Source organism: Oryx dammah, unplaced genomic scaffold (genome assembly GCF_014754425.2).
Source record: "Oryx dammah isolate SB20612 unplaced genomic scaffold, SCBI_Odam_1.1 HiC_scaffold_10, whole genome shotgun sequence".
Classification (NCBI taxonomy): domain Eukaryota; kingdom Metazoa; phylum Chordata; class Mammalia; order Artiodactyla; family Bovidae; genus Oryx; species Oryx dammah.
Window position 1 is genome coordinate 78213824 of NW_024070194.1, and position 11170 is coordinate 78224993.

The following is an 11170-nucleotide window of genomic DNA, read 5'->3' on the forward strand; positions in this document are numbered from 1 at the left end:
TTGATTTTGGACTAAGTCAAGTGACTTGCTTTATTAAAGAGCATGTAAACTGGTTTAAACAGAGGCATCAGGAGCCACTGCATGCTTGGCTTTCCTTCTCTTTCCTCTTCCATAAGGATGGCATGGCCCAAAGAGGACATCCTCTCTGGCCTTGGTCCCAGATTGAGAAGACACATGGAAGAATACCAAATCCAGTTGACATGAGATGTGAACAACGCATAAATGTTTGTGGTTGTAAGTGTTGAGACAATTTTTTCATGATATATTTGAGGGTTCAGTTCAGTTCAGTTCAGTTGCTCAGTCGTGTCCGACTCCTTGCGTCCCCATGAATCACAGAACGCCAGGCCTCCCTGTCCATCACCAACTCCCGGAGTTTACTCAAACTCATGTCCATCGAGTCGGTGATGCCATCCAGCCATCTCATCCTCTGTCGTCCCCTTCTCCTCCTGCCCCCAATCCCTCCCAGCATCAGGGTCTTTTCCAATGAGTCAACTCTTTGCATGAGGTGGCCAAAGTATTGGAGCTTCAGCTTTAGCATCAGTCCTTCCAATGAACACCCAGGACTGATCTCCTTTAGAATGGACTGGTTGGATCATTTGAGGGTAAATGATCTATATCATGGCCCTTTACTCCTATATCCCTAGATAATTCAATGTGTATGTCCTTGGAATGGGGATATTTATTTGCAAAACCAGAGCACCATTAGCAACTTCAATAAATGTAGCACTGATACAATAATTTTATCCAATTCATCATCCACATTTCTACTTTGTCACTGATCCAATAATGTGATTTTTTCCTCTCTTTTACACAGCATCCAAATTGGATAAGATATTGATTTATTTGTCATGATTCTTTAACCTCCTTTGTTTGGAACATCATACATATATGATTTTATATATATATATACACACACACACATACACACACATATAGCACTCCCAAAGTGGCACTAGTGGTAAAGAACCTGCCTGCCGAGCAGGTTAGATATAACAGACTTAAGTTTGATCCCTGGGTCAGGAAGATCCCTTGGAGGAGGGCATGGCAACCCATTTCAGTATTCCTACATGGAGAATCCCATAGACAGAGGAGTCTGGCAGGCTGCAGACCATAGGGTCAATAAGAGTCGGACATGACTGAAGTGACTTAGCATGCACATACATATATACATATAAGTATGATGTCTTTAATACTGTTCTTGGTAACTGCAAAGATTAAATTCCTCCAACAAACCGTTTTGGAGTCATCTCTGCTTTGCTGATGCAATGAACATGGTCCTTGGCTACCTGTGTGATCGTCTAGCAGTGAGACTCAGTAATCTTGGCCACTTGTAACATTTGCTGTATCACTGAGTTTATGTTTCCCAAACTGTAGAATGAGGCTAAATATTCCCAATGATTTTAGAAGTTTTTAGAGAGAGATTGTAAGGAAGAGACTGTGGTGCATAAAAGTTGCTAAGTTTGTTTTTATAACATCCTGAATGAATGTCTAAACCAGAGAGGAACAGCAAGGTGACGGGTTACCTGAGAGAAAGAGGCCGTCAAGACCCAGTCACAATGGCTTCGAGATGCGAATGAGCTCAGGCCAATCACATAATACTCACTATTGTGCTCTCAGGCTTAGTCAGAGCCAAACTCAGGAAGCACATTCCATTAGACTAAATAAAGCTTCGATCATGTGTAAAATTTCCAGCTTGAATAGGCAACCATCCTATCACTCATCAGGCTGGATGCATTTAATGGGTGTAATTTCTTCCTCATATTTCTATGCATTTATTGTTTCATTTTTATTATAGGAATTTGGGCATCTTAGGCAATTTATTATTTTCTGCTAAGCCCAGGCTTAACTACAGGGTGTACATGCAAATATGTTTCCTTTAGATTGTTAAAAGAATGGGCAATATCTGATTCAATTTAACCATGAGATTAGAAGAAAGGAAAAGTGGGGGAAATATCTATCCAGCACAGAGCCAATGTAACTTGAGAGCGTATAGAAGTTACTGAGGGTGGGGAGGATTGTGGAGTATTAATTCCTCAATTCTAGAGTTCTACTCTGTACACTAAAGATGGAATTCAGAAAAATGTATTTTAAGAAATGGCAACCCACTCCAGTATTCTTGCCTGGAAAACCTCATGGATAGAAGAGCCTGGAGGGCTACAGTCCAAGGGGTCGCATAGAGTCAGACATGACTGAGTGACTCACACACACACACAAGGGATTTTTAAATAGATGATATTGCCTTCCACCCCTGTAAAGTGCATTAAACTTGCTCTTAAATTGCTTAGAGGAAAAGGAAAGAAGATGGAAGACATCTTCCATCTTTTTATTCTACTCTATTTTTTAAATTCTATTCAGATCAATTATCAGAAAAACTGAATATCAGAAATTGTCTCCATAGCATTTCCATTTCAAGATTGAATTTCATTGAGAAATTCAAAGAAATTGAATTAGAGCTGCTGATCCTGTCATTTCTTAAGGATTGTATTGATGTGAGCCAGTCTCAATTGGCTGCTGATCAGAGTTCCTGTGTGAAAAAAATGCTCATTAATCAGGATAGAAGTGAATGGAGTGTAAATTATACCTAAACTCAGCAGAAATTATATATATATGTATTTGTATATATATATTTGGAGGATAAACATTGTTTATTTTAATTATTTTATTGGCTGGGAGGCTAGTCAGGTTGCAGGTATTTCTATTAAGTATTTTCCCAGATGTAGAACCAGAAGTAGATCCTGAGACAAAGACTTAAAAGTAAACTGTTTGGGAGGTAATTTTAAGAAACACTAGTGGAGGAGTAAGAAGGATGGTGAGACTGATGATGAAAGGCAGCCAATCAGAATGCGTGGACTGAGAGGGGCTCAGGCCCAGTTGGAGAATTCTAGGAGAGTGTGTACAGCATGTGTTCAGGGCAGCAGGAGCTCGAAGATTTGAACATTGACTGCCATCAGTCAATAGTTGAAGGCTGCTCCAGGGACATTCACTCCCTGCACTTCCAGACAGCCTCCTGCGGGGGCCAATCAGGCTTCTGGGGACAGAGGAAGTCCTCAGGCAGAGGTGCAGGCTCTGGCAGATGGGATTCAGGCAAACGTGTGCTGAAAGCATTGGAGAGAGGGATTTGGAAAAATTATGTCTTTGAAGCCAGCTCCTCATTCTAGATTAAAGATGATGAAAGAAAGAATTTGCCAGGCAAGCACCAAGATTTGTTATATTTAATGTGTCTCTTCTGTGAAAACACTGAGCCAGATTCAAGGGCAGGGAATGGGTCAGTTGCCCTGATTACCAACCCAAGAGTGATCTTAAGTTATCACGGTGATGAGCTGGATATCTGGTATGAGTTCACTTGGATTTCAACTTGAGAGTCCTTCTGTAACCGATAAAATGTAAATTTTCCTTATCCTGCAATAGTTGAGAATGCCCTCAGTGGACGTTTTAGAAGTACCTGTGGCTTGCATGCTTCAACTCTGTAGAAGGTTTTTCTCCTCATCTTAAGTGCAGATTTACTGGTGCAAACTCAGGTAGCCAAGTGTTACCAGTGATAGATCGAAAGTAAGAGATTCTAAAGCTGAACAACACATGGAAAAGTACTGTTCACTTGGAATTAGAAATTTGTTTCTGTATGTAAATGTTTTTATGCTTTCTATTAAGTTGTTCAGTTCAAAAAATGAATGTAAAATTATGAACTTATTTTAAACATAAAGAAGATGGAAAATTATTTTCTGTTAATTGAAAAAGTTTCCCTCTGCCTCCACTAAGTACATAATGATTGAATGGGTAAAGAATGTCATATAGAAGGAACAGCAGTTTTTTAGCTTGTCAGGAGAAATCTCTCATGACGTCCTTATAGCCCTTTAGGAAATCATCAAATTTGGTTGACAAAGAAAGTGAATATGAACCTGGTGTTATTTTAAATATGCTTGATACCTTTTTCCCCAAATGCTGGAGCATCCACAGCTGCACAAACTACAACTTTGTAAAGAATTAAAAATACCCCCTTGTTCATGAAGGTCAAACAATTATAGTGCAGATGGACACAATGCCCTAAAGCTATATGAATGAATCATGGAGGGATTTTTTTTTCTCCCACTGGAGGTTTGCAAACACATCAGATGGAGATACTGCAGAAAGAAACGCCAGATTTAGATTTCATTCTGCCTCTGGTCAGTTCTAAAATCCAGAAGTCTTCCTTTTATGTGCTCTATGTTTAAGACTGATACACATTGACTCACATACAAGGTATGATTGTTGAATTTTGTCTTTAAATTCAATTTATTCCCACTTCCACTTTTTGCCCTCTAGCAATATTTACAGATTATGGGAGGATTTCCAGGCTGCTTCTGTGCCTGGGAATATTTTCCAAGTAAACTTGCTTAGAGCTACCAGCGTGGCACTAGGACAATTAATATCAAAAGGTATCCTAAATGGAGTGTCAATTTCTATTTTCTTGTGTTGTGGTCTGTATTACACACAAGGAACTCTTTGCTGTCATTGCAAACTATCATCAAAAACATCTTTTCTAAGAGAGAAAGGATCCAACTGTTAATGCCAATATTGTAACTTGAACATGGGTATAACTTTCAACTTTGAGATGAAAAGTGGAGATAGAATGAGTTGAAAAGATGCTTGATTAAGAAACGTGATAGAAGAAAATATACAATGACAGTACACGCTCTGTGCTGAAGTTACCCTTCTTCTAACGTGTGTCCTTTTGGCTATAGAAGTGGAGAATGATGAGAGGAATACAGAGAGGAACAAGCAAGAAAAAAAGAATCGGAAGGTAAAATAAGAAAGACAGGCATCATTGGCGAGTTCATAGTCGTAGAGATAAAACTTTCCTGGTCTCAGTTCCCTCATCTATGAAATGATGGTGTTGATGATGATGGCCTCTAAGGATTCAAGTAATTCTCAAATGCTTCAATTCTTTGTTTTAAAGTGAGAATCTGATTTTAGCCCCCAGATAACGAAACATCTCAGAATGACTTTCCCTCATACCTTTGGAGAAAGCAGTTCCTTGTAAAATAGTTTGTGAGAGTAAATTGTCTTCCAACTTTGTTTGCTTTTGCATTCTTTACACACAAAGATCAAATTATCAGGACGTTTAAACTTCTGAAAGGACTGATACTACTGAGTGGCAGAAATAGGTCCCAAGTCAACCTGGTTACTTGAGAGCTCTTCATATGAGGAGCTGCATGGACCTTGATGCCAGTCGACCTTGTCACTAAGCTCAGCAGAACAAGCATCACTTGCACGGGGGCAATCAGTCTTCAGGCCGAGTTTGCTGGAGCACAATGTGGAGTGTAACAGATGAGTACTGTCTTGGGGAGCCGGCGTCCCCTCATGGAGATAGCGAGCTCTAGCCGCCAGTCAGGTACTCCAGCTCCAGAGCTGATGTCAGTGCAGTTGTAGGGCCACCTCTGCCTTCTGCTCCCCATTCCCGAGTCAGACTGATGCACTGGTGAACCGCACTCTGCTCTGAACTCTGGAGGGGCAGTCCATTTCGGAGCAATAAAGACATCTCTGGATTTTCATTTTGCATGTTCCTGGAAGATTTGGCCCAGAGGCTGCCTACCTCTCAGCTCCTCATCCCAACATAAGAACCGGAGCAAGAGTCTTCTCGGCTTCTATACCCAGTGCCCTTGAGTGTCACAGGATCACAAGAGGCCTGGCATAGCCAGAGAGCTGGTCTTGAATCAGCTCACTGAGTTACATCAGCTACTTGGCCTAACTGAAGTTTGGATGTAGACTCACCACTTGTCTAGAGGCTTCTTACTCCAGTTGGTCCCAAAGACAAGTAGAATAAGCATACAGTAGTCGTTTTGGCAGTGAGTCACTTCCCTGGTGGCTCAGAGGGTAAAGTGTCTTCCTGCAATGTGGGAGACCAGGGTTCGAGCCCTGAGTTGGGAAGATCCCCTGGAGAAGGAAATGGCAACCCACTTCAGTACCCTTGCCTGGAAAATCTCATGTACGGAGGAGCCTGGGAGGCTATAGTCCACGGGGTCGCAAAGAGTCAGACACGACTGAGCGACTTCACTTCACTTCAACCCCAATCTAATGTTGAAAGTCAAAGAAGTAAATTTTTTTTAAGTTCAAAACATTACATCAAACTAGTTAACTATTCGGAACCATTCTTCAGCTATGGAGATTAGGGTCCAGGGTGAGCTATGTAACCTAAGTTTACAGCTTGGCAAACTTTCACACACTAAGTTCATCCTTAAATTTGTTGTTCAGTCACACAATCATGTTTCACTCTTTACAAGCCCATGGACAGCAGCATGCCAGGCCTCCCTGTCCCTCACCACCTCCCAAAGCTGGCTCAAGTTCGTGTCCATTGCATTGGTGATGCCATCCAGCCATCTCATCCTCTGATGCCCTCTTCTCCTTTCTGCCCACAATCTTTCCCATCATCAGGGACTTTTCCAATGAGTCGGCTGTTCTCATAAGGTGGCCAAACTACTGAGTATTCAGGGTTGATTTCACTTAAGATTGACTGATTTGATCTCTTCACTGTCCAACGGACTTTCAGGAGTCTTCTCTAGCACCACAGTTCAAAGGCATCAATTCTTTGGTGTTCTGCCTTCTTTACAGTCCAGCTCTCATCCTCATAAGTGATACCCAAATCAAAACATGGAGCATCACCAGCCAGCACCTTAAAAACTGTGCTTGTGATGGCTCCTGGTCATTACCACAGCCCATACCTCCTGGAGTAACCACTGTCCTGACTTCTAACACCATGGATTTATTTTTCTTGCTTTCATGATTTATGCAAATGGGATTGATTATATGTTATATATACTTGTGAGTGGGTGTTTGCTGTCAACATAATGTTTGTGTAATTCACTGCTGTTGTGCATAGTCAGAATTCATTGTCTCACTGCTATGTGGTTTTCCATTGTATGAAGACATCACAACGTATTTATCCATGAAACTATTAAAGGGCATTGGGGTAGTCTCAGGTTTTTAGATGTTGTGAATAAAGCTTTTATGAGCATTCTTATGTGGTGTACATACACACGCATTTCAGAGGGGATGTTTATTTCTAGTGATAGAATGTCTAGTTTCTAGGGAATGCATATGTTTATCAAAGTAGATATTCCCTCAAAGTATTTGTATAAATTTACATTTCATGAGCAATGTCTAAGAGTTTTGATTGCTCAACATCTTCATTAATACTTGACATTATTTGTCTTTTTAATTTTATCTATTGGATGTGTCATCTAGCCATGTATTTTATATAGATGTATATAAGTTCAATAAACGTAGGCAAAATATTGATCAAAATAATGGAGTAAAAGCACTGAAGCAGCATGTAGAAGTCATTCACTCACTTATTCACCCATTTAATAAGTACAAATATTCAAGGGGGGTTTACAAAAGATAAACAACTAGGAAATGAAAATTTCAATAAAAATATTTAAAGAGAGAGGTTTTCATGCAGATGTAATTATGTTTTTCCTAAATATTCTGTTACCATGTCTTCCTCAGATGGATTCCAAGTGTTTTCCAAATCTCCAGGGCCAGGATGATTTCACTATTTTATTTCTCAGCAATAATAATAGTATGATGATAGTAACAACAGCAACCATGGTTTAAGTCATTGAGCTCACTGACCTTCACAACATGCTTTCATTCTTTATTTGTTGTTGTTGACTTGATTCTAACAACTGTAAGATAAAAGTAGAGTTTAGTCTCTTCAGTGCATAATCAAGGAGACGGAAGTTGTGAGAAAATAAGGCGCTTGCTTAGGTGTTCAGTATCAACCACAAGAAATGCAATGGATTTGGGATTTGAACCAAGGACACTAGATTTTGCAGTCTAAAGATGCTTTTCTTTACCCTCAACATACCTCTGTTAATAAAGACACTTGACACCATAGAGATTCTTTGTAAAATAATATTTTAGTTTTCTTTTTATTTAATCACTGTTTTAGAGATCAGATTAAGTGATATTGTTTCCATTTCACAAATGAAGAAAGATAAGTCCAGGAGGAATTTAAGATATTCCATTGTTTTATGATGAGTTGGTCAGTAGGAGAAACTCAGGGGAATACTAATTGATTTCTTAAATTCTGTCTACTAAATTAGAAGTGCTCAGGAAGCAGAGAGCAGAGGCAGCCTTATACATCAGGGTAGAATAATAATCATTGCCATAATTTTAGAATTTCACATTTCTCTACCTTTCTTGGGACTCATAATTTCTTAAATGTGAAAGAAAAGATGGTTCTATAATGACAGTGTTCTATAATGATAGTTTCTATAATGAAAGCTTCTATAATCTTGGAGATGCCAATATGGAACAATTCTGTATTCAGAATTCTAGGAGCTTCTCTGATTTAAATTAAGCAAATAAATTATTATTGTTGTCTCAGGTTCTTTTCTAGTCTACATTGTATAGTAAATAGAAATGTACAACACCAATCAATTGATGAGTCCAGGCTTCTAGAACATAGAGACAAAAAATCAGATCACCAGTTTTGATATAACAAAAATGTCAATGATTTAAAATGGGACTGAAGACTTTCTTGTTCTCTCGGAATTCTGCTGCTTTAGGGAAGGGTGGATAACAGAAAAAGAGTTTATGAAACATATCCAGTGAATCTTTCTATAAAGAGAAAAAGGAGACAAAACCTCCCAGTGTGTTCTGCTTTCCAGGCCAAATATCATCAATAAAAAAAGCTTTATTGTTTTTTTTGTTGTTGTTGTTGCTGTTAATCCTTCCAACTGTTCTGGAATTCCTAAGGTGAGAATCAGCCCAAGCAAATTATGCTGGTTTATTTAATATTTCAGAGTCCAAGATGGAGTCAGCATCTTGCCAAGAGAACATGTCTAGTTAGAGGTATTTGCATTAATGTACATTCTTCTTGTGGTTTGAGTCATCTCAGTGGCAAGACCAGATGACAATATCCACTGAACAATTAAAGGATAAAGACCATATGAAAAAAATATGTCATAGCTGTATATTTTGGTTAATTCATTGTGTAAATTAAATATATTGCTCATAACTATGTCAAAATGGAATAAATGTTTATTGTTGGTCTCACCTGAATCTCAGGCTACCTGACTCAAGAAAATAGTTTTTTAAAATTTCCCAAATTGAAATTGAATATTAATTTGTATATTGTTTATAGACAGGATATATTTCCTAGCTTTTGAACCAATCTGGTACATTTCACATAGGCCTCACCTAATGATGAATAACAGTGGTTGGGCAAATTGTGGAACAATTCTGAGATGTGCACTGCAGATTTTCCCAGAGGTCCTCAGTGGAATCTCACCCCTATTGCTGATGGTGGTCACTTGGGTAGCATGCTTTTAATGCCTCCCATTCTCTGCCTCAACTTCCCATTTCTTCTGTCTGTGCTCCCTGGAATCCCACCTTACATTCAAATCCTTGTCTCAGAGTCTGCCTCTGGGGAACATCAACCTAAGACAAACTTATCATCTATTCGTCAAGATGAGACAATGTATCTCCAAAGCAAACACCACCAGCACTTAAATGTTAGACAGGAGTTTAAGTATAAAGGACAAGAGGGAAAATGAGGCCGAAATGACAGATATACTTTGGAGAGGAAGTGGGATATTTTGCCAGACTCTGAGGAATACGGTGGCTTTTCAGCCTGATGTGAGAGGTGAGAGATGTTAGCATTACTAATCTGGGTTCTTGGACACTTTAATCAATAGAAATAGAAATTGAAAGTGAAAGTGAAGTCGCTCAGTCTTGTCCCACCCTTTGTGACCCCACAGACCAGGGTCCTCTGCCCATGGGATTCTTCAGGCAAGAACACTGGAGTGGGTTGCCATTTCCTCCTCCAGGGTATCTTCCTGACCCAGGGATCAAACCTCGGTCTCCTGCATTGCAGACAGACGCTTTACCCTCTGAGCCATCAGGGAAGCCTCCATAGAAATTGACTAGAGGCCAAATGAGAAATTCGGGCAAGAATTTTTGGGACTCGTGCTGCAGCATAAAGGAGTGAGGACAAGTTACCAATGCCCTTGCTTTTTCCCTGAAGCAGGGGAGGGGCAAGCGGGTCCCTTATATGGGGTGAAGATAGGGCAGATTTGTGGGTTGGGCTGGAGTGGTGATTTAGGTGACCTGTCTGCACCCTTGGTGGTGGTGTGTGCAGGGGTCATGTGTAGCACCCTGCTTTTGCTCTCAGAATCTGCGAAGTTGCAGTTGGGTTTTAGTCTTACTGTATCTTATTGTTCATACTTTCCTCCAACTGCACATGTGTGCAGTTATTTTTAGCCCCTTACGGTTTCTTTATATCTGTTGCTTGAAGAGACGTTTGTCCAGGTACAAGTACTGCAGCAACGGGTCCCAGGTCCCAAGTTTCTGCCTATCTGGTCCGAAGTCTGGAAAAGAGCATGAAGTGTTTACAGAATTGAAGGGGGAACAGTTGTTTCAGGAACAAGTCTGATGAGAGTTGGCTAGATTCGTATTGGCAAGCAGAAAATGCCGCCATAAAACATCTTCTGTTATCTCCTGCAGGGTCAATCAAAGGTTTTGTATCCTCCAGAGTAAATCTCCAGGAATCCCGGTGTATAGTAGGTGCTCTTGGTGTCCTCTTCTAGCTGCCTGTTACTGGATGGTGGACCCATTTCCTAGCTCTAGTAGGCCACTTATGGCCCCCAGTGGTCACCTTCCCTGAAGACAAACCCTTGGCTGAACAGGAGCCTCCTGGCTGGGAGTTTGTTCACTGCTCGTCTCAGGTAGCCGGATCAGCATGAACGACAAAGAGATACGAAATGCTGGACTCCCATAGGATCAGGCAAGATTTCTCTCACCATTTCATTTCATACTTCTCATGAAAGCACACCTTCAATAAGTCGCATTCACCCAAAGTTCCAGGCTCTGCTTCTGGAGAACTTGACCCAAGAACCTGCACGTATGGCAGGAGAAAGCCTTCTTCAGGGGAAGGCATTACAGCTCACTTGGTTCTTCCCAGACCTCTAATGATTCTCTGGGGAAGATGAAGAAGGACTTTCCACCTTCCTGAAACACTTAATAGCCTCCCGCAGACTTTCTCACAATCTGCTACTGATCTAAGTATAACGTGCTGCCTGAACTGGCCCCATCCACTTAAGAGCCAGGAGGCCACTGGCTGTTAAGGTGGACGTGACCTCTGGCAGAAACAAATCTCCAATAATAGTAGCACAAAGACATTGGAATTGTC